The sequence below is a fragment of the Cavia porcellus genome, unplaced genomic scaffold (assembly GCF_034190915.1).
Source record: "Cavia porcellus strain 051 isolate PalLab524CR breed Dunkin Hartley unplaced genomic scaffold, mCavPor4.1 scaffold_17, whole genome shotgun sequence".
Taxonomy (NCBI): Eukaryota; Metazoa; Chordata; class Mammalia; order Rodentia; family Caviidae; genus Cavia; species Cavia porcellus.
This window is the reverse complement of record NW_026947500.1, coordinates 54,246,857-54,269,657: the sequence shown is the minus strand read 5'-3', so window position 1 is coordinate 54,269,657 and position 22,801 is coordinate 54,246,857. Positions and strand designations below refer to the sequence as shown.

Genomic DNA, 22,801 nt, shown 5'->3' with positions numbered 1-22,801 from the left:
CCTAGGTTCAATGCCCAGTGCCAGGGAAACAAAAAATTAAGTCACAGAGATACGGTAGGGCACTTGGCTGACTAGAGGGCATCCTGGGACTGCATTAGGAATTTTCCTTGTACATCTATCTAGGCAAAAATAAGCTAAACAAAATGATAGGCTCTTGAGTCTGAAAAAACTGACAAAATCTAATTTAGGCAGGACAGCTGTGTGTATGTCACCCTGGAAGCACGCCCTCTGGGCAAGCTCCTGAGAACAGTGGCCTGGAGCCCACACGCTGAATGTGTAGTTTGTGAACTGCACTAAGGAGTGTGCTCTTCCATCTCATGCTGTAGTAACCCACACTCACTGCCTACTTATGAATCAAGTGGGTGGGAAACACTGAATTACTCTAACTGCCTTCCAGAGACTATTTAAAAACAGTTTTTTGGCAAGTTAATCCAAGGATGCAAAGTCATGCAATGGGAGGTGGAGGTGGATGAGAATCAGCAAATTAGGGACATTATTAAAAGCACAGCTTGCTTTTTAGAGCTGTAAAGAGGCCCAAGTCCATTCCATTTCTTGATACTATGTAGTTAAAGATTTTTCTAAAAGACAAGATGGGATTAAACAAGATAAGGTACTGTGGTGGATTGATAAGTGATCACCCTGGAACATCCAGCTGGACTGAATCAGTGTGGTGTTGGGTGTGGGAGGCCCACCAGAGGATGGCCACCACCCATGTGTGTAAAAGGAGAACTGGAGGGGAAGATGGTATGCTGTTGATTCTCCTGGAGAAGCTTGGCACGCTGGTATCTATGATATGAACTCAGCTGTTATCAGAGGAGCTCGAGTCCTGGCTGTCACTGAGGATGGCTGCAGTCTCCAGGGGAGCTCTGGTCCTTACCTTGAGCATCACTTCCTGGCTCCAGTGCAGATCCCTCAGCTGCTGGCACAGATCCTCTTCGCACTGGCACAGACTTTCCAGCTTCCATCCCTGGCCTTTGGGCTTTCCCAGCGCAGATGTAGACTTGGATGAGGTATTGCCATGGGCTTCAGACCTCCAGCTGGACTTGTGCAGGTCATTGCTGTGGGATCCAGGCCCTCAGCTGGATTTTCTGGGCCTCTGGTGTATGGACAGATAGCTTGCACTCTCCTGCATTTGATTTTGGGTGAATATTGTAATATAATCCTATAAACTGTGTGTCCTTAAATCCTTTTCCTTCCAAACTTTGACCACAACAAGTAGATACATTGTTTTATTTTAAAATGGTGAATAGGGGCTGGGAAGCTCAGTAGCATAAGCACTTGCCTGGCAAGTGTGAGGTTGTGAGTTTGATCCCTGGTACAATAAATAAATAAATAAAAATGATGATAAAGAATTTCAAAACAATAGGAGACAAACACTAGTTAATATATTGCATATTGTTACCTTCAAAGTAGCCATTTAGATTACAAGATATAGATATGAAAAGAATGATCAAACAATTGAACAATGGAAGCACAAATGCACAAACTGTTTTTATTTATTTATTTTTGTCTTTTTGAGACAGGGTCTTGCTATGCAGTTCAGGCTGGCCTTGAACTTACTTTTTTAGCACATGCTGGTCTCGAACTTGAACTCTTCTGCTTCAGCCTCCTGAGTGCTGGGATTACAGGTATGCACTACCATGCCCAGCTTTAAATTGTTTCTTTTTAATAAGTACAATTTAAATGTAAGGTTTAGCAAATCCGTGCTTTTTAATAAATACCATGTTATGTATACTACAAGATGAGATATAACATCGTAAGTCTACATGTGAAATTTTACAAATGGCTTTTTTTGTGGGGGAGGATTGTATTTTTCTTTCTTTTTTCTCTTTTTTGTATTGTGGAGTATCAAACCCAGGCTAGGCACACTCCAAGCCCTCTTCTAAACATTTCTGGTATTTGAATTGATTATTATGTAAAAAAAAAACCTTAAAAATGCCCATAACTTTGGACCTTGTAATATCTGCCTCCATGCAAGAATAGCACATTATACATATACATATACATATACATATACATATATTCACATGTAAACATTTGAATAATAAAATCAAGGGGAAAAATAATGAAACCTAGGAGGAAAGTTTGGTGAAATGGATCGTATTGTGCATACAATCTACTGTTATTTACATATCCACATGAAGGATTAATTAGCATGAAATCGGTTCATATAAATGCCTCAGCTGTGGGGGGGGGAGCCCCACAAGTTATTTTTATATGAGAAAAATAGCAAAGCAATCAAAAACCTTAGAAAAGTACTTATTACTTCTGATTTGTGAACCAGATTCTTGCCTTCTCACTTCTGCTGCCCACATAAAATGTTTGCTTCCAACTAAACTTGCCTAATGACCTTCTCCAGTGTCATAAAATGAAAGCTTCATTGTATTTAATCAGGAACAAGGCCACCTAGAGGCAGCCGAAATAGCTCAGTTGGGAGAGTGTTAGACTGAAGATCTAAAGGTCCCTGGTTCAATCCCGGGTTTCGGCAGTGGCTTCAGCACAACTTGTGCTATTACTTTTGAACTTCAGGCAAGTGTGAAAATGAGGGCTGTCCACAGCGGCTGTGGGGAAATTTGGACAGTCTTCGTTTCTGTGGTGCTAGATTTAACTAGACTGTGCACTTTCATCTGCTACATCCAAATCCCCCACCCGGCATCATCCTGTCCTCTTCCAGCCTTGCAGCCCTTCTACCTTTGCCCCAGAAGCTTTGCAGTTCATGCTCCAAAGGACAGACAGACAGGCCCTACGACTATTTCAGGTTCTCAAACCCTGCAGTTTGCAACTGTATTTGCTTCCATCACCAATTTGTCTATCACTGGGAAGGGACAACGAGCCTAGAGGCACAGATTCCTGGGGAACACCTAGGGCACAGGTACCCACCTGTCCCCAGGAACTGGACACTCCTCCTCGGGGCTCAGGCAGAGGAGGGAGCAGCAAGCTGGAGGCTCCATACTGGATCCTGATTTTCGAGCTAACAGCTGGGCATGGGACCCATGCTTATAATTCCAGCAGTTGGAAAGCTGAAGCAGGAGATTGCCAAAAATTCAAGGCCAATCGAGAACTACATAATGAGTTTAGGGCCACATTGAACTATCCAGTGAGTTCCTGTCTCAAACTAAAAATAGAAAAAAACCCCAACTAAACACAGCAAGACAGCTTCGTGACAATGGGCCTCCTTCTGAGGGAGGAAATGCAATGGGGCAGCGCACTTTCCGGCAGCTCTCTGTTCATCCAGTTGCAGATCTCTGGTCACCTGCTAAGCTGCCAGTGGATGAGGGGCTCTGTCCTCCGAGTGCTTCGGCTCTTGGGAGACTGATGCACTCTATTAGGAATCCTTTGGAAGATCCAAGCATTATCAGAAGGAAGGGCACCGAGATGGCAGCCTCAAAAGTTGGGCAGAGTGAGCTCTGAATAAATTGTCAAATCGGGACTGGTCATTTTATTGGCCAGTGTCATTAAACTGCAGCAACCAGTGGCTCGCTCTGGCAGATCTTGTGAAAGTATTCATCGTTAGAGGCAGGATTAGCATTCCCCTCGGTGGGCTTTGAGAAGCCTGGTTGTACCTCATCCACTTACTGGAGGCCCCCAAGAGCAAAGATTTCAGCTGACAAGGAAGGGGTTCTTAGAACTGATGGAAAACCCGCCCAGTAATTTGAGTAACTGAATGAATCTGGAGCGCTCCAACTGCATCAGGTGGATCCGTCCATTGATAGATTCAAGGCTCAGCAGGCTCCTTGGGAAACAGTCGGGCTGGGTGGGGTGGGTGCTAGGTGGAGGTTGGTTATCTTTGGAGCGTTTATCTTGACCCCTTCCCAGCTTTCAGCGCATCTTCTGCTCCTTCTCTGGCTCCACTGTGTCCAGCTCCTGGCCGCCCTAAGGTATAGCTTTCCACTATGAAGGAATTGGCTGGGGCCATCGTGATCCATGAACCCTGACACCCACCTGCACCGGGCCTCAGGACATCATTGGCTCACTCCTTGCGCTTCCCCAGCCTCCTCCTTGGGCAGCCACGACCTCTGGGCTCTCGCAAGCCAGGTGCAGCAGGGAGCCTCGAGCACCCCTCACCGAAGTCCCCTGCCCACGACCCTGAGAAAGATGCCACCGCTCTGGGGGGAGCTGCCGCTCTGGCCTCAGTGCCAGCCCGGTCCTTCAGGTTTGTTTTGCAGCAAATCTGCCCGGCGGAGCCCAAACCTGTTTCTTTTTCCTTCCCCTCTCTCCCATGCCCTTCCGTCACCGGGTTTCTGGGTGTGCGGAAACACCTGAAACCATGACCCAAGTAAATACTTTCTTCTTTCTTCCTTAGACGCAGACAGGCACCTGTAATGACATCATTTCGGTTTCCCTAGGGTGCTCCAACCAGGGCGCCGGCTGCACCTTGCAGCTCTCCTTGCCAAGGGCGGGCAGATGCTTCAGTCTCAGCGTACGCCCGGGGAAGGGGAGGGCAAGCCCGGCTCCACTGCCCCAGCCGATCACCCACATGGGCCGCGCTCCCGGGAGACCCAGGCCTCTGTCCCGGGGGCAGCGCCTGGGTTCACGAGGACAGCAGGCCTGGGGCCGAGTCAGCGTCGCCGTCCCGGGGAACCAGGACGTTTTTCTTCGCGTTACCATGGGAACCGCGCTCCCAACCCCGCCCCTTTGGGAGTTTCCGGGATCACCCCGCACCCCAGCTGCGTGTGATTTTCTTTTATTACAGAAGTCTCCGCTGAGAGCTCAGAACCGTAGCGAGAACGTTGGTTCTCCTTTGCAGGTGATGAAGCCGGCAGGGAGGTGACAACCCATGTAGCCGCGGAATCACCCCAGCCCAGGAGACAGCGCGGCACCAGCCGATCCAGTTGGGAAGTGAGTGGGCATTGCGCGTGCGCGGACCGGTGGTGGGCGGGGCTATGGGGTCGAAGGCAGGGCGACGGGGTGGGCGTGGCCGAAGGCTAGTCAGTGCGTACGTACCGAAGCGGGGGGGGGGGGGGGGGGAGAGGGGGGGTTACCGTTCGTAGCTTTAAAAAATCTCGTCTGCTTTCTCCCGCAGCTGATGAGGGGTGCGATTGTCCTTAACAGTGGCCTCTGACCTGCGCGCCTACGGCTGAGACTGTTCCCTTCTCCGCTCGCGGCTGTGCGGAGCGCGAGCCCCAGCGCACCAGGGGCTCCGCATCCGCAGCACTACGTGGGTCGTGCCCTGTCTCTGCAGGGTGCTGCTACGGCCCGGCCCGCTGCGCGACTCGATGTTTCGGAACCAAGTGGGTAGGGGCAGATTCACAATCAGCCTAGAATGCTGCTGCGGGTTCACGTCCTTAGAGTGCTTTTCAGGAGCTGAGACAAGACTTGATAGTGTGAGCCCGGATAGCTCAGTCGGTAGAGCATCAGACTTTTAATCTGAGGGTCCAGGGTTCAAGTCCCTGTTCGGGCGCACCTAAATTTTTATAGTAATTTTTACAAAATGAGAAACTGGCTTTAGGATACGCGTGTGCTGCCGAGTGTTCAGGTTCTCGGTGAGGTCTACTCATCCCGGGGCCGCGGCCAGCTGAGCTTCTTTTCAGTCTCTGGGGCTCCAGAGCTCTCCCGCCTCCTCCCACTGTCTAAGCCTAGCTGCCTCGGGAGGAACGGATAATAGCAGCAGCAGCCGACCACTCACAAGCCTGGACGATTGGGATGATAACGCACGCGTTCAGTATTAAAGTGATCATTATTATCATTATGAAGAACTAGCTTTCTTTCTTTCTCTCTTTTTTAAAATAAGTTTTTCGATCTGGCATTGAAACAAAAGATGTACACGGCGACAGGCGAGGGACCCTTACCGAGTTATGCCTGCCCAGCGTGTCCAACAGCGGAAGCCGCACACCCATCCAGGCCTTTGATGCGCACCCTGCAGGTCCCATGGGACGGAGTCTGCTTCCCTGCTTGCGAAACCTCACCGCAAAACATAATACACTTTGTGAAGCAAAATTAGGAAAAAGTAAGAGGATAAGGAAACAAATTTTTTTTCTAAATTTCTCTTTGGCAGGAGGAAAAGGGCTTTTGTGCTTGCCGAAATAGCTCAGTTGGGAGAGCGTTAGACTGAAGATCTAAAGGTCCCTGGTTCAATCCCGGGTTTCGGCAGCTTTTGCTAGCGCCCGAGCAGCCCAGGGCTCACACCCCGCTGGGTCGCGCTGTGCCCACCCGTGGCAGACGCGGAGCCCCTGCCCTTCCCACACCTGGTTTCAAAGGCTCAGTTCCTACTGGAAATGTTAACCCTCGTGATCCTGAGGGCAGGCTAGCATTTCCACCGCTATGCTTTATTGACGTTTTGAATATAAAAGATGAAAAAAAAATGCATGTCAGTCTTAGGGGAAAAGAAAAGGGATCCGAAGACTCTCTTCAGGAAACAGGCCGTGAGTTCGGAGAGAGCTCGTTTATACCCAACACTGGGGCGCCCCTGGACAATTCACTTTAGAAACTAAAACAGCTTCCGCCCGAACAGGGACTTGAAACCTGGACCCTCAGATTAAAAGTCTGATGCTCTACCGACTGAGCTATCCGGGCTCTGCACTTCTCGTCTGCCCCTTGCCTAACCGCGGTAGGAGAGAGCCATTGGCAGGTTCTAACTTGGTTAGGATCCGGAGTCTTTCCCGATTCCCTCAGAGGCAAATCTGCCAGTCGGAATTCAGGCTTTTGTTTCTCCTCCCCAGTCACAGAAACCAAAGTCCCAACCGCCTGCCCGGCCCGTGCCCCTGCGGACTGGGCCAGGGAATTAATTCTGAGCAGCCTACGATGGATGAAGCCGCTCCCTTGGTCGGGGAATCTGCATATTTCCCTCAAGTCGCCACGGAAAGCTTTTCTGTCTTCCGGGCGTTGTTCTGTCCGCGGCCGCTTCCCAGGCGCCCCTAATGAGTCTTTTGTGTGATTTTTATCCCTGTTTCTCCAGATCTTCGCTCCCGCGGCGGTAGGATGACAGTCCCGGGAGGAAGGGAGGCCTGGGGAGGGATGCGGTCCAGCCTCCCGGCATTGCAGGTTGAGCTCTGGTCCAGAGGCCCCGCCAGGTGGGAGGCGTTGAGGCAGGAGATGAGGGAGGGCTGTGGGCAGAGATGAAAGTCAGTCAGTTCTGGAAGGACGCCCAGGTGAAGTAACGACAGCAAACACTGCCCCGCGGTAAGCGCGTAACTTGCGAAAACTAACGTACACACACACGCATGCGCTAACGGCACGTTGTGTTGTTTGTGGCAACATAAGAGAATAACCTGATCATCTGAAGTCTGCGGTCTGGGAGGGCGCGGTCTCTGCTGCATCTTGGCCCCATCACCAACACGGAAGAGTGGCGCACGCATTACTTTTACAGTAACACAAGTGGGAAAACGCGGTCTGTTACACTATTTCACGCTTTTGGGATTTCCCAGTTGGCCGCTCAGATCAACACGTCTTTAGATGCTATGACTGCTAAGCGTTTAGCAGAGAAACGATAAAAGCGTAGAATTCCTCTTTAATGCTTCGTGGTTGGGGAGGGAAGCAGCTGATACTAGAAAACCAACGTGCTGGGTTCAGCGCTTTCATTTCTTTCTCTCTCCCTCTTCCTTTTTTCCCTCCCTCTGCTGCTTCTCCTCTTACAGTTTTCACCAAGATACGCATCCCTAAGCACCGGAGGCCAAGCCAGGGTCCACCCAGAACTTCACGCCAGAGCCCTGGGAAGGGCCTGCCCGGAGCCTGGTCCCCCAGCAGCACCGGCTGGAAGTGGCTGTCGAAGGCAGCTCCAAGATGAACAGAGCAGCTGTTTTGCGCTTTCCCTGGCCAGAGGCCTGGGGATCGCTGGCTGACCTCGCAGAGGCCCCAAGTTGTCTGGCAGGGTGGGGTGAGATCCGAGCCTGTCTCTGCCGTGGTTCAGCACGGCCCACTTCGCACCTTCGGTGCCGCTGCCCTTTCCCCGGAAATGGAGCGCAGAAGCCCCGTGCGCCACGGCGCCGGGCCAGGCCTCCTTGCCAGGGGTTCTCCCAAGCTGTCTCCGGCAAGTGGGCGTGCCAACGTCTTCCCCGTCGCTGCCCACGCGTGGCCGCGCAATGACCTCGGTGAGGAGGATCGCTTGCGTTGTCATCTCGCGGACAGACCCTTCCTGCTTCCCAAACCACAGACTGCGTTTTCCAACCTGCGTCAAAAGGAGCGCGAGGCTTCTAGTGAGGTTCGAACCCACAGGGATACTAATCCACTAGGTTTTAAGTCTAACGCCTTAACTACTAGACCATTCTGATACCGGTGGACAGGTACTGCAGCTCGAGCGACTCGAGCGACACCGATTTTCAAATCCCCAACAATCGAGGTGGCTCCGGATGCACACACGCGACGGGCCCAAGCCTAACGACTGAGTTCCACCGCGGGAGCCTGATCCAGCTCGAGACTCTCGCAGTCACCTGGGCCCAGAGCGCGCGGGTGGTGAAGGGCGGGGCTTCGGATACTGGTTTCTCCCTTCGTCTTCAGTGCCCTTCACCTTTCTTTTGTCAAAATAAAAGCGACTCTGGTGGGACTCGAACCCACAACCTTTGAATGCCTCCATCTGTCTAGAAGTCCAATGCGCTATCCATTGCGCCACAGAGCCAGTTGCTTGTTCAGCGCTCCGCGCCTCCACATCTGAGTCCGCACGCGCATCCTCCCCCGTGCCACGAGCATGATGAACGCGAAGCCCGGGGACGCGGAGCTGAGTCGAACAATTCCGTCCGGGATCAGGATGTCACAGGGCTGGGCTTCATGTGGCACTACTATGTGTGGAAGCAAATGGCAACAGCGCGGTTCCATAGTGTAGCGGTTATCACGTCTGCTTTACACGCAGAAGGTCCTGGGTTCGAGCCCCAGTGGAACCAGAGCGGTTTCCATACCTTTTGAAGGTGCCGTGCACGGTTCCTTTTGCAGGCGCTGTGCACCAGTTCCGGAGTTCAGGCGGAGGTTACATTTGCTTTCCCAGCGCGAGCGGCCCTTCCCGCTCCGTGCCTAGCGTTCCCGTGACGTCCGCTGTGCGTACTTACGTGCGTGCGTGCGCGTGCCCATACACCACGACGTATTACTGAAATAGCCTGAGCCCAACCTCCTCCTTGCATGGTTCCATAGTGTAGCGGTTATCACGTCTGCTTTACACGCAGAAGGTCCTGGGTTCGAGCCCCAGTGGAACCAGCGATGGTTTTTGAGTGCAGATCAGCTTTTGCCTTCCGGTTTTTGCTCCCCGCGGCCGGAGAGGAGCGGGCGGTTCTTTCTGGCTTCCCTGAGCTTATCGCCCCGCTTCCCCGGCCGGTTCCCGGCGCTCGAGGCCCCCCGGGGCTGCCTCCGCGTGGCGACTCCGCGGAGGTGCGGCCGGCGCTCTTTTGGTCTCCCCCTCGCGCGTGCGTGGGTCTCCGTGGACGCGCCGCCCCCTCCTTTACTGAGCGTGAAACGCGTGGCAGCTAGAGCGGCGCCCTGCTCTCTCTTCTGCTGCTCCTGCTTGCCGCGCGATCGCCAGGGTTTCCCCGTATCTGCAGCACATATGCGGAGCGTTTATACACTGTTTCTTTCCTTTTCAGTGTGGGCCACGGGGCCCCAGGCTGCAGCCCGCAGGCTCGGCCAGAGCCCGCCTCGTGAGCTGGGAGCCGGGTTCACCCGTCCGCCAGGTTGCGCCGCACCCTACTCGCTTTTACAGAAGGTGGAGGAGCGCTGAAATTGCGTGCCTAGAAAAACCCTTCCGCGCTTTGCGATTCCGAACTGCCCATTGCGCTCGCTTTGCCCCGGTGGTTCTTTCTCCAAGGCTCTGAAGTCCTGGCCGCAGCGGAGGTCTCTGCTTCTGCGGGCCCCTCGGGACGGGTTTGGAAGACGCTGGGTGCTGGGTTTCGCTGCCTGGCTGTCTTCTCCCGCGTCCGCTGCTGACTTCCTTTATGTGCAGCTCTGTGCCAAAGCACCCTTTCCCGAAGAATACCCGTTATGCTGCATCGGGACCCACCTCTGATTTTTTTAATTTTAATTTTTTGGTCAAAATGATTTAAAAAAATTTTTGTGTTTCTTTTTAAAGATGTTTTTATTAGTACATATTTGTGGTCCATCGTGATTCCAGTCACCTTGGGAACAGGTACACTTGTGCACACATTTCACTTCTTTACCCTCCCTTTCCTGGCCTCTCCCCCTCTCCCTCTATCTTGACATCCTCTACCTCAACCCATTTGCAAATGAGCTATCTCAATGTTGCCTGTTGTCTTTAATTTTGGTTTTTAAATTATTTATACTTTGACTTTCTCAGATGAGATGTTGCATGATATTTAAGGTTGTACACCTGTTTTATTTATGGTTGCAAGGGGCATCCATTTTCTTACAAATGACACAAATTTTTCTTTATGGCAGAGTAGTACTCCATGGTGTGTAACACTACATTTTTTTTTATCCTTTCATCTGTACATGGACATACAGGCTGCTTCCAGGATTTCACTATTATGAGCTGTGCTGGTATGAAAATGGGTGTGCATGCTTCACTGTAGTGTGACCCTAATGACGGCATTTTAACTGGGCTATACCTGTGAGGATTCTATCTTCAAATAAGGAGGCCTCCTGAGGTGCTGGAAGTTGGAATCTTGGCATAGGGCTTTAGGTGGAAACAATTTGAGCCATAGCATAAGTTGTCCAAAGCAGGAGATGCCATTTTGCTCTCAAACATGGGCCGGAAATTCCAGTTCATCCTTGCGGGGTTTGAATCCAGAGCAAGACAGAAGGGCCTGGTGGAGAGAGCCGCTCACTTCGTGGTGCCCAGGAACCAGAGAAAGGAGGAACACAGACTCCAGCTCCTGACCACAGGCCAGCTGCAGCACTCTAAACCCCTGCCTGGAGTGCATGACACCTTTGGGAGATTTTATTATGTATTTCGCGTGGGCAATTATTTGAAGATAATAAGATATATTATGGTAGCCACTGTTGATTTACTATTATCTTGTTTTGAAGTCCTGCAGCACTTTCATTGTTTTGGTTTGATTGGTTCTATTCTGTCTTATTTTCTTTAACATAAGATTAAAAAGATTTATTCTGTCAGCTTGTGTTTACATTGGAGAGTTGAGATCATTTACATTCATTCATTATTGAAAGATATGGACTCATTCACATAATTTTGATTTTCTTCAAGTTGTCATGTAACAGAGTAGGACAGGGCTGGGCAAAGAGAGATTCTAGAAGAAAACAAAATAAAGTCTTAATAAAAACCACACAACAGACTTTAAAAAGTCAGTTGAAAGTCTTAATAACAGTCTACGTCATGCAGAATAAAACACAGCAGAACTTGAAGGTAAATATTCATTCAGAAAGAAAAACAGACATTCCTTGTATAATGACCTACCTGTTTAGTGACTATTGGGACTGAGCCATGATTTTCAGACTTATGCCTGAACCATGCTTTTTGGACTTATGACCCTCCAACTGGGTTTAATTTTTTTTTTGTCTTTTTCGTTTTTATCGGTACCAGGGATCGAACTCATGACTGCCTGCTTGCAAGGCAGGCGCTTATGTTGCTGAGCTAAATCTCCAGCCCCTGATCTATTTTTTTTTTACAGTTCTGTATGTTTTATTTATAGATGTCTTTCTTTTGTGCAGTACACCTTGTTTACACAGCACTGTAATTTTTTCTGACTGTATTTACGGAACAGTACTATGGTTTTATGGTCTTTTATCCTCACAGTATTACATATGAGTTATACAACTGAAAGCAAAGTCATCGAGTTGGTGTTTCCTTTGACCTTTGTTCGGAATATTGTAATACACACACTTGATATAGTTGCTCATCTGATGACCAGACCATTAAATACCTATTCTCAGGACAGAACTCAGTCATTAAATGAGTAATCCCCATAATGAAGACACAATAAACAAGATACCCACTTGGTGGATAGCATGGCCACAAGTCAGGAGTATCAAAAACATGGATCAAAATCCGCGAAACTCACTCTGTCTACAGCACTGATGGTCCAGGAGTGGCTTTCATGGGATATGATGGCCATTTTGGTCCCTTTTCTGGGGTTAAAAGATGTCATACAGCACATCAAGGCCTTAACTCTCCTTTGTGTGTCTTAAATGCCACCTTCTCTGGGGTTCCTTTTCTGAATAAAGATGTCAAGTGAAGGAGACAAGCTGTCCTCCAAAATCAGATGGACCCGGACGTTGTAACAGCAGCAGAAGAAAGGACCATGTGAGTATAAACACTAAATGTTGCATGTACATTCCTTTTCCTTCTGGTGATATTTCAATGGCTGCTCAAAATACTGAATGACAGAGCCTGCATGATAGTGCACACCTGTAATCCCAGCACTCAGGAGACTGATAAAGGAGGATTGCTGTGAGTTTGAAGCCAGCCTGGGCTACAAAGTAAGTGCAGGCCAGGCTGAACTGCATAGTGAAAGGCTGTCTTAAAAAGACACACCCCCCCAAAGATATTGGATGACAGGTTAATTCCATGTCAATTCGGAGCTCCCTGTACCTTCTCCTTACCCTCTTAGTTGGAGCCTGACACTGGCTCTTCCTGGTGGAAACGTTTGTTGGCTGTATTACCAGAAGTCTTGTTGATCTTATTATTTGGCTCATGCATACTGAACTGATTTTTTTTCGGCTTTGTATCCTTTTTTTTAAAAGCAATATGCCTAGCTAAGATGAGATGGCTGGTGTCCATCAGAAGCCTCTCAGTAGAGCCTCTGAGGAGTATCTCTGACCATGAGCCATGACTATGACCCCTTCATCAAGAAGTCACCAGCGTGGGCTTCGCTCATGCGCCCTAACAGTAATTAGGGATAGCTCTTCTGGCGGGGGGTGGTGGTGGTGGTGGTATTGTAGACATTGTAGACAGGCGGAAATCAGTAGGCAGTCAGGCAGGATGGGTTCTCAAAGGAGTCAGTGCCACAAATGAGAAAAAATCAAAACTGTGGTTGGAGGCGCCTCAGAAGAGGACCAGACTCAAAGTCACAGGGTCCAGGCCTGCACATTTCCCTGAGAGATAAACAGTGGCTTGAGATTACTCTGTAATTAGCACCATTGAGTCCAGTAGGCATCAGATGTCCAGGTTGGTGACCAGAATATCTGCACCCATCCCTCCCTTCCCAGAAATGTTTTTGGTCTTTCTATTTAAGAAGTCACGTATCTGTGCTACACTCCTCACCTCTCTCTTGAGTTGATGTTAGCCAAGCAACTCCACCTGTGTAACACTATAAGTTGATTATAGTTCACGCCACATTGTACCCACTTCATAATTTTGCTCTGTAAAATATTTTTGGAAGTGTTCCCTGTGTGGCAGATCACTCTTGGGCTCCCCACTGTCTCTCAGGAGCTGACTCTTAATAAATCTTTCCTACTCTTAACTTCTGTTGTCCCTTGGAATTCACTGTTTGATATTTGGGGACATGAACATGGCCCCTCTGACATCTAGCAGGCTAGGGGTTAAGTTTCTCCTGTATCCACACACATTGGTCTTTCTGAGCCTGGCTTATTGTGCTTAATACAGTGTCCTCCAGCCTCATTCACATTTCAAATGACAGGACTTTTTCTCTCTTTGTGGAGCACATACACTAAGCAAGCTGTCTACCCCATGAGCTGTATCCCCACCCAAAGTTTCACTGTTTTTAAAGACTGAATAATGTACATACATGTACCATATTTTTTATGTATCAACTAGAGATTTTATTTTATTTTAAAGAGAATAAAATTAAACAACAAAAATAAAACAAAACAAGTCATAAGGAAACAATTTTAAGAAACACAAATTTCAAAGCAAGACCACTGGAGATCTTCACTGTCTATCATATTATCTCCTGTTTTCTTCCAAATAGTTGTCCACATTTCACATACAGTGAATACATACTGAACTTTATAGTACTAAACTAATCAGAACAGGATGATGAAGGCATTTTAGGTCTTCTAGACCAGACAATAGGGAAGTTAACAATGGCTGCCATAATGTCTCTTGTTCTCTTCGAAGTAGCTGTCCTTATCTTTATGTATGCTGAAACTGAGCATAACAGACTAGACTAATATCACTCTGAACAGTGAATAATAGTATTGCTAGATTTGATATCACAATGCTACAGAATTAGCACTGGATATCTTAGTGTCTCTTCTTTTTCAGAGTATCTGTTCATTACATCATGCATTATATAATCTGTTCCCGTAAACCGTTTAGAAATTCTATACATATGTGAATCTCTATATGTATACCTATCCTTTCTGTATAATAGGGAAAAACAGATCAAAACAAGATGCTAAAACAAATTCCTAGAAAAACATGAAATGAAAAAGACATACAAGACCACAATACTAGGTGATCTCCGGTAGTTATTATGCTTTCTCTTGTTATTTTCAATAGAATTGTCTACATCATCAGGCATAATATAATTGAACATAGCATTACATAGCAATTTTAATAAAAACACAACATTGGAGACATTGTAGGACTTCAAAAGCAGTTAATAATCAAACTGGAATGGGTATCTTATTGCATCTTGTCATCTTCAGAGTAGTTGCCTCTACTCTTAGACTTGATATTATCAAGCATACCAAAGTCAAATAAAATCAGTCAAGGCAAAACAGTGGTCTAACAAGCCAGCTTCAAATAAGATCAGTCATAGTAGACAAGGTAAGTAATACAGGGCTTCAGTTTAAGTTAATAGGAAATTAAGCATAGTTACCATAGTATATCCTGCAATTTTTGGGATATTTTTCTGTGTCCTCAAATCTAGTATGAGTACAGACTGGAACAGAATAAAATCAAACTAAACAGAGCGATGATTAATGTAGCATTTTAATCTGGATACACTATTAACAATGTCCTCTGCCTTCCTTTTTTAGACAATTTCTTCCCTTTCCCTTTCTCAGGGTGATTTGTATATTTTGGGTCCCACTTAACTCCTTTAGTTTTTAGATTAGGGGGGCAACCCATTTTCTATCTAAGTGGTGCTGAATCTTTTTACTCCTGAGCTTGATCTTGAGCTGTATTCCTTTACCTACTAAAGCCTCAAGGTTTTCCTTCCTTATAGCTGAGTAGTTCTCCACTGCACAAAAGTGTCATGACTGTCCAAGCTATCTACAGCTTCTGGACAAGTTGTCCCTTTTTCTCTCTGGTTCCCTTTCACATAGAGCATCGTTTTTGCATCTTTGACTTTAGGTTTATTAACCCTTTCAGGTTGAGTATATTTCCTATTTACAGCATCTTGATGGATCCTATCTCCTGATCTACTCTGCCTGTGTTTCTTTTTGTTAGTGTATCAAGGCTATCTATATTAGAGATTATAGCCCACCTTCTCTGCCTCCTCTCTGCTATTCTATTTTTCTGCTACTATTTGTCCACTTTTCTCCTTCATTCCACTGTCTGACCCATATACTGAGGCCTCTCTGCCACTGTTGCTGGAATCCTGGTATTTTTTTCTATCTCTCTCTAGAATGTCCTTCAGAGTAATTGTAGGGTTGAATTGGTGGTCACGAACACCCACAGTTCTTCTTTGTCATGGAAACATCTTGTTTCTCCACTAATTTTGAGAGTTTTGCAGGGCACATCAATTGGGGTTGGAGGTTATTTTCTTTTAGGGCTTGGACTACTTCACTCCAAGCTCTTCTTGATTTGATATTTTGTGTTGAGAAGACTGTCATGATTTTGATAGCTTTTCCTTTATAGATAATCTGTTTCTTTTCTCTGACTGCTTTTCATATTCTGTTCTTGTGGTGAATTTCTGGGATCTTGATTGTTATATATCTGGATGCTGATTTGTTTTGGTTGTATTTGGCTGGAGTTCTGTATGCCTCTTTTATCTGGATATCATTTCCTTTTCCTATGCTTCCTTTAATTATTTCTGTGAATACCCTTCATAATTCATTTGTGTTTACTCCTGCTTCTTTGCTCACATTTTTTATTCTTAAGTTATAGATCCTCTTGTTGTCTTCTAGCCTATGTATTGTTACTTCCTGGTTCCTTGTTATTTTTAAGAGGTCTTTTCTTTCATGATCACACACTGCAAATATATCTTCAAATTTTGAAAGTTTGACTTTAGTTTCTATCAAGGCATTTTTGCAGCTTTCAATGGAGTTTTTAATTTCCTGGTAATCTTCTTGGATCTGTTTCATGTATTCTAGATTTTATTTCTATTCTTCACCAGAGGCTTATCTTTTTTTTCTGAGTTCCTCCATTCTTTCTTCTGTGTCTTCTTGAGGGGGTGCTTAGCATTTCTTTTATTAATCTTTTTATATCTTACCTCACTTGAATTAAAATTTCAGTTTATGTTCATCTATGAGGTCAGGAAAGTATTTCTTTATGTGGACTTATTTTCCTAGGGTCAGCAGATGAAGGCTTTTTCTAATTTCTTTCTCTTATCATGTTTCTGGTTTCTTTCAGACAGGTGTATGGTGGAGGTCAGGCCCTGTCCGTATTGCTTATGGTTTTCTAAAGTGTGCTGGCTGGGGGTGCCCTCCCCAGTTTACTGTTATCTGAGTGCACGCAGGGGCTATGGGCTGGCCCCTCTTCTGTGAGCCAGTCAACCAGTGAGTGACTTCAGCAGGTTAGTCTGTGCTGTGCAGATGTCACAGGTTCGGGACTTTCGTCCCTGGCTATTGGGTCCCAACCAGAGGTGTGACCCATGCCAAGCAGGTCCCACCAGTCCTCTCTGCGCCAGGGGTGGTGACTGATGCCACTGCGGTTCCTGGTTCCCAGTTCAGGCCCATTGTGCCCAACTCCAATATGTCCTCCAGCCGGCCACACCTGCCGCAGGACTCACTGTGAATTAATGCAACTCTCCACCTTAGCTATATGCTACATTGCACTGCGTCCTCCGGACAAGGTCCCTGGGGCTCACCAACTCCCAATTTTGGCAGCTGCAGCTTCAGTGCGACTGTGAATCGTCCAACTCCAGGGTGCACCCAGCACAGCATGGGACTGGTCCCAGTGAGCACGTCTGGTTCCAGATTTTCATCCACATTTTTCCTTCCTTTCTCTCTTTTTCCCCAGTTTTTTCCTGGGTTGTGAGAATCCCTCTCCTTTCGTCTGGTCTTCTCCATGTTGTTAAATTCTAGCGTCTGAGTTGTTTTTCTCAGACAGGCTCTCTACTCTGCTACCTATCAAGCCGCCATCTTCAGAACTCCCTCCATATTTTCTTTATCATCTGTTATGGCCAAGGTTGGTTTATTATCTTGGCAGTTGTGAATAATGCTGAATGAACAGGGAGGGGACTGTAGAGAAAACTTTGATATTCTAATTTATTCATTTGTTTATTTATTTAACATAGGATCCTGTTGTATAGTGCAGGCTGGCCTTGAACTCATTATGTATTCCAGGCTAGCCTCAAACTTGTGGTGATTCTCCTGCCTCAGCCTCTCAAATGCTGGGATTACAGGCATACAACACCCCACACAATTTTGGTTTTGTTTCTTTTGGATATAAACACAGCAGTGGACTTGCTGATCACATGGTAGTTCTATTTTTAACTTTCTGAGACTCTTCCATGCCATTTTACACTCTTACCCACAGTGGATGAGGGTTTCATTTTGCCTACATCGTTGCTAACATTTGTTATCTTTCATCTTTTTGTTTTTTGTTTTTGTTTTTTTTTGGTCTTTTTTTGTTTTTATTGGTACCGGGGATCGAACTCACGACCGCCTGCTTGCAAGGCCTTTCATCTTTTTGATGAAAGTGTGAACATTATGGTTTTAATTTGTATTTATCCAACCATTAGTGATTGTTATAGATTAAAAACCTGTGGTCAACTTAACAACAGCAAAGTAAATCACCATGGTGCTGAGCATAGATGTTTCACCTGAGGAAAGTTGCCAGCATAAATAGAAAGGTGGAGAAGGAAAAGGAAGGTGTTGAGGTGCTGAGAAATTGTGGGTTCTCCTAGGCATTGCTGTTTGAGCCGTTGGTTATCCTGGAGAAGCTCTGATCCTCAGATCGAGCATTGCTTCTTGGCTCCGGAGGGGAAGACATGTGCTGCTCAATCTCCAGGATGAACTCATCATGCTGACTTCTTGGCATGTACTCGACTGTGCTTGTTGTTGGGAGGAGTTCAGGGCCTCTGTATCACTGAGGATGGCTGTGCTGTTTTTCAGAACAGCCCTGGTCTTTGTTTTAAGTCTCACTTCTTGGCTCCAGCATAGAACCCTCATCCCACTAACACTACAGCTCCTTCACCCTGCTGGCATAGACTTTCTGGCTTCCGCTGCTGACCTTTGGTCCTTCCCACCACAGATCCATAAAAGAGACTGGTGTGAGTCCTTCTTGTGGGCTCTGGACCTCCAGTTGGACTCCTGGGAGGCATTGTCATGAGTTCTGGGTCTTCATCTGGACTCATGTGGGACATTGTTGTGTGATTCAGGCCCTTGGCTAAATACTCTATGTCTTTAGTGTTGTGGATAGATTTCCTGCATTTTCTTGTGTTAACTGTCATAAAATTTAAACTCCATGTCCTGATTTTAATTTTTCTCTTCACAACCTTTGACTACAACAGTGATGTTGAATATTTTTTATTTGTACATCATCTTTTAAAAAATGTCTCTTCCAATCCTTTGCCCATTTTTAAGTTGGTTCTTTGAGTGAATATTTGCTATGGTATCAAGTTTCCTATATATTTTGGATATTGACTCCCGCTCAGCCATGTGATTTGCAAATATTTTCTCCCATTTCAAGGCTGTTTGATTTTTCTGAAAAACTAACTTGAATTCTGTGGTTTTTGTACTGTTATTTCATGAAAAATGAAAACAATAAAAAAGTGGCAGGTCCAGGCCCACAGCATTGCACTTTGTAGTGTTTCGGGATCTTTGATTTGAAAACTGGTGACTTGGAGCTGGGTTTTTCTGTTGTACATCTCTTTCAGAACTGAATGAAATAGAGAGGAAGCTGGTGGTGAGGAGGGGTCTGCTGGTCAGAACACAGGAAATAGTCTTTGGGAGTGAGTGCCTGGGATTCTGTGTTTCATTAAATTGTGAGATAATTTAGATATTTTTTTGAGACAAGCTCTTGCTATGTAGTCACCCACTGCAATTTGGACCTTTCCCACCCAACCTCAGAGTAGGATGCTCTAGGGAAATGCTCAGCTCTTCAGCTGTGATCTCTAGGGTCCTACAGGACTCCACCAGAAGTGCCTCAGCAGAATAGTGGCAGAGCTGCTCCTCTGGGTGACGGTAAGATTGATGCACAAATTAGTTTCATCTGCTAAAATGCAGGCCTACAACCTTAGGGAGCAGAAAGGGATCTGATGGGATTTGACACTTGACCTGCAGAAGTAAAACCTCAGGCTCTTCAGGTTGACCTAAGGGAGAAGGCCAGGGAAGCAATGGCTCCACCTAGCGGTAAGAAAAACATTTTACTGGACAGGCAATTCCACATAGTACTTTCCTCAAAATAAGACCTCACTGGATAATAAACTATAGCACAGTTTTTCAGTGTGTTTGTTATATAAGCCCTATCCCCAAAGTAAGCCTCTGGACGAGTTTAGTGTGATCTTTGCCACACATGTTAGACATGGTGAAGCATAAAATAACGTTAATGTATAATTTAAATATAAATAAGTACTGACAATAGTTAAATGCTAATATAAATTGTAATTTTTGCAAATACTCAGGAGGATGCCTTTGGACCAGAGGAAAATACCTTTGTAAACTGAGGCACTAGAGGCTTATTTCTGAATGACAATTGAGTCCACTCATATGCAGACACCTGGAAAGGACCTTTTCCATCTCAAGCTTAGGGTGACACTGTAGACCCCAGCTCCCAGTGGTCCTGTGAGAGACCCTGCAGCAGACAACCCAGCTAAGCCGTACCCACATTAATGACCTATGCCAACTGGGACTAATTTGCATGGTTTTCAGTGACTAAACTTTAGGGTAGTAGATTACACAGCGAGAGATCACTGATCCAGGACTGAACTAACAGTCTATTTTATTGGATGAAATCTATATTGACCACATTTTCTTACCTACTTAAAAGGCAGGTAATGCAACAACAACAATGAAACTCTAGAGCTCTCTAGGACAATGTTTGTGCCTGTGGCTTTATGGGTAGTGAAATATCCTGCATTGTTGATATAGCTTAATGTAAGTATAACTTCTTAGATACTAAGCAGAAGCCACTTGAATCTTTCCTGAATTTCTCAAAGAATTTCAGAACGGCATGGTCACTGCTAATCCTGTCAGTCTGTACAGATAGGTGAATTTATTGGCCTTAGTAAATTACTATGGAAATGTAAAAACAGTCTTCCCTTTATAGAAAAAAAATGCAGATAGGTACAACAAGTATATGTGAACTGAATAGATGGAAATAGAATGTGCTTAATGTCTGAGTGTTTTCTAAGAACATGTCTGCAGCTGCAGAAAAATACAGGTTAAGGCAAAAAATCATTTGCTGCTTTGTTGACAGAGAAGTAAATTTCTGAGGCATTTGATTGCTGCTTTTCATCACTGTATTTGGTGAAGTTATTTTGAGTGTGCCAACAATAAAATATCTGCACTTGGGAATAAGAAGTCTGTGCAGACCTTTGGGTATTTAGAATTCTGCAGTCACCAAGGTTTGGTCAAGGTAGAGTTGGCAGAGAGATGAGCCAAAGGCCTCACTGCACAAAACTCCAGGGGCATGGGGAGCACAGGTCTCGGGTCAAGGGCAGAGCCAGGCAGTGCATGGGGCTCAGCAGCTGCAACATCCAAGAGGGTTTCTGGGGGGCACTGGTGTTTTAATGCTGTCGAAGTCCGCCCTGGCTTGGGAAATAGTCCAGACCATGGCTGAGTAGTGGAAAGAGACTAGAACGCAACACACCATGGGAAAGATCAGTTGACAAAAAGACCCTCATTCCTGTCTTTTTATTTTTTGAATATCCATCCTGTTCCTAAATATTAGTGTTTTCCAAAATAAATATAAAATTTATGTGTGTTTGTGAATTCAAAGTAAATGCCATACTGTATTCAGGAGCTTAAAAGCCTTTGTTCAGAAACAAGTTAGCAAGTCTAAGCCTGTGAATTCAGTGGTAAGAACACAGACTTATCTTACAGGTTAAGCGTTTTGGAGGTGGACAATTCCTGCCAGGTGTAGCTCTCTGGTGGGACCGTAGAGGTGACATACTGTTCACGTCCTTCTTCCCTGTCAGGGTGATAGAGTTGCATCACTTTCCTCTGGCTTGTCATTTCAGGGTGACAGTCTGGCTGCAGCCAGTATTCGGGGTCTCTCTCAACTTCCCCAGTGGCCGTCTGCTTGGTCCACATGCTCGGTCCACACTCAGACCTTGACCGAATCAGCACTGCTCTTTGTTGCCCTGGGGTCTCAGGGCCTCAGTTTCTGGGAGTTCGGGTGTCTTGTCATAGTCACAAAGATGCGCGATCCCCAGGGTCATGGGGGGTCTGACAAGTTGGAGAAGACTCTCATTTCTTAAGGTTCCTGCACTCAAACACTTACAGTTTCTCTGAGTGCTGTCCTCAGGATTGATCTGTGCAGAATCCACTCCACAGTTCTGACTCCAGGGGACCTAAACTTTGTTATAGCCTAGTTTTAATCCTTGTGCCTCATTTCTGTTTTGTATGTGCTGCTCAGCCCCCCCTTCCCTTCCTATCTTTCTAGGTTAAGTTTCCATTTCCTGAGAAAGCTGTAAAAGCCTTAGGTATCAGTTTCCCTGTATCAGTTTCCCCTCTCCTACCCCTCATCTGGCTATCTGTAATAAAATGTGCTGTTCTTTAAGAAATGCTTAACTTCAAGGAAATTACGGAAAGTTCTATAAAGCCCAGATGCTACCTAACTGTTGTACTCTAAGAAATTAGCTTCATTATATGTGTATTATAACAAAACCTGAAACACGGCTTATGTATGTGTTTTCTTTTTCCCTTTCGATGACCTAATTGATATGTTAAGCAATGCTCTCCTCTGTAAAGAATTGTAAAACCTTACCTAATTGTTATGTTAACCATTGTTGGCCTCTACATAACAGAAGTTGTGCTAAAACAAGCTAACAAGGGTTGTTAATCACTGTTAGGCACCTCTATTCTCCGCTAAAGAGCTAAAGAAAACTAGGATGGCCCTCTAACTTACACTTGTTTGAAGTAACTTGCTTGTGTGCAGGGAGATTTGCTTATTAGCATAACCCTTTACCTGACCTTGATCCCCCTCCCCAGAAAGAAAGAAAAACATAACTGCCGTTTTCTGTTCTGTATGGCACCTTATTGCCTCCCTCTCCCCTTACCTATCTATCTAGGCTAGGCCATAAAGATTTTGGGTTTCTGGTGGCCTCTTCCTGACCTGGTGGTGGTCTGTCATAAAATGTGCCTTAGCTTCAGAGAAATTACAGGAAAGTGTTGTGGCTTAACCCAAATGCACCAAAAGGGTTAAGTTCCAAATCCTTGTGAAGGCTTAAGTTTCAGCTTCTTGTAACTTTTGACCCCTTCCCACCTGTTAGTGTTAACGAGCTGTCCTGAGATAATTAGCTTTCTACTTTCTTCTCCAAATGCTATTGCAGATAATTCCTATCTGCAGGATGGGAGTAACTCAAAAGGCGCCAAAGGCTCCCGAACTAAGTGGACAGCTATACAGTTTCCAGATTCGGGTCAACAAGTTTGATGGCTCTGCAGGTTTCTTTGTTTCCTCCCCCCCTTTTCCTCCAGCCTCTTTTTAAAGTCCTTCCTTCAGTCTCTGGCACGCAGTCTCCAAATTGGCTCCCGGGGATTGCATCACCAAGCCTGGCCTAAAATAAAGTCTTTGCTCCCCAAATTTTAATTTCTTGCTTCCTTGGGTTTTATTCTGTGATCCGAGCTATCACATTTGGGGGCTCACCCAGGATGGGAGCAAGACCCCAGACTCATTTCTGAAAATTTGAAAGTAAGTACTCTGGAGGGTTTGTTTGGGCTGCAGTCAGTT

General features: G+C 46.1%; 2 long non-coding RNA genes and 7 other non-coding genes across 9 annotated transcripts; 6 read left to right on the top strand and 3 right to left on the bottom strand.

Moving 5' to 3' along the window:
* Positions 1-1,789: 1,789 nt before the first annotated feature.
* On the top strand, positions 1,790-5,696 carry LOC134470981 (uncharacterized). The gene is made up of 2 exons (XR_010040272.1): positions 1,790-4,839; positions 5,024-5,696. It is a non-coding gene; the product is annotated as an uncharacterized LOC134470981 (long non-coding RNA).
* On the top strand, positions 2,416-2,488 carry Trnaf-gaa (transfer RNA phenylalanine (anticodon GAA)). Its single transcript has one exon. It is a non-coding gene; the product is annotated as a tRNA-Phe (tRNA).
* Positions 5,329-5,401, top strand: Trnak-uuu (transfer RNA lysine (anticodon UUU)). Its single transcript has one exon. It is a non-coding gene; the product is annotated as a tRNA-Lys (tRNA).
* A 321-nt stretch (positions 5,697-6,017) lies between the features above and the next one.
* Trnaf-gaa (transfer RNA phenylalanine (anticodon GAA)) lies at positions 6,018-6,090 on the top strand. The gene has a single exon. It is a non-coding gene; the product is annotated as a tRNA-Phe (tRNA).
* A 155-nt stretch (positions 6,091-6,245) lies between these two features.
* LOC106026346 (uncharacterized) lies at positions 6,246-9,796 on the bottom strand. The gene is made up of 2 exons (XR_001199963.3): positions 7,209-9,796; positions 6,246-7,043 (listed from the first exon to the last, which is right to left on the bottom strand). It is a non-coding gene; the product is annotated as an uncharacterized LOC106026346 (long non-coding RNA).
* Trnak-uuu (transfer RNA lysine (anticodon UUU)) lies at positions 6,441-6,513 on the bottom strand. The gene has a single exon. It is a non-coding gene; the product is annotated as a tRNA-Lys (tRNA).
* Trnar-ucu (transfer RNA arginine (anticodon UCU)) lies at positions 8,466-8,551 on the bottom strand. Its single transcript is given in 2 exon segments — positions 8,466-8,501; positions 8,515-8,551. It is a non-coding gene; the product is annotated as a tRNA-Arg (tRNA).
* Trnav-uac (transfer RNA valine (anticodon UAC)) lies at positions 8,741-8,813 on the top strand. Its single transcript has one exon. It is a non-coding gene; the product is annotated as a tRNA-Val (tRNA).
* Trnav-uac (transfer RNA valine (anticodon UAC)) lies at positions 9,048-9,120 on the top strand. Its single transcript has one exon. It is a non-coding gene; the product is annotated as a tRNA-Val (tRNA).
* Positions 9,797-22,801: the final 13,005 nt, after the last annotated feature.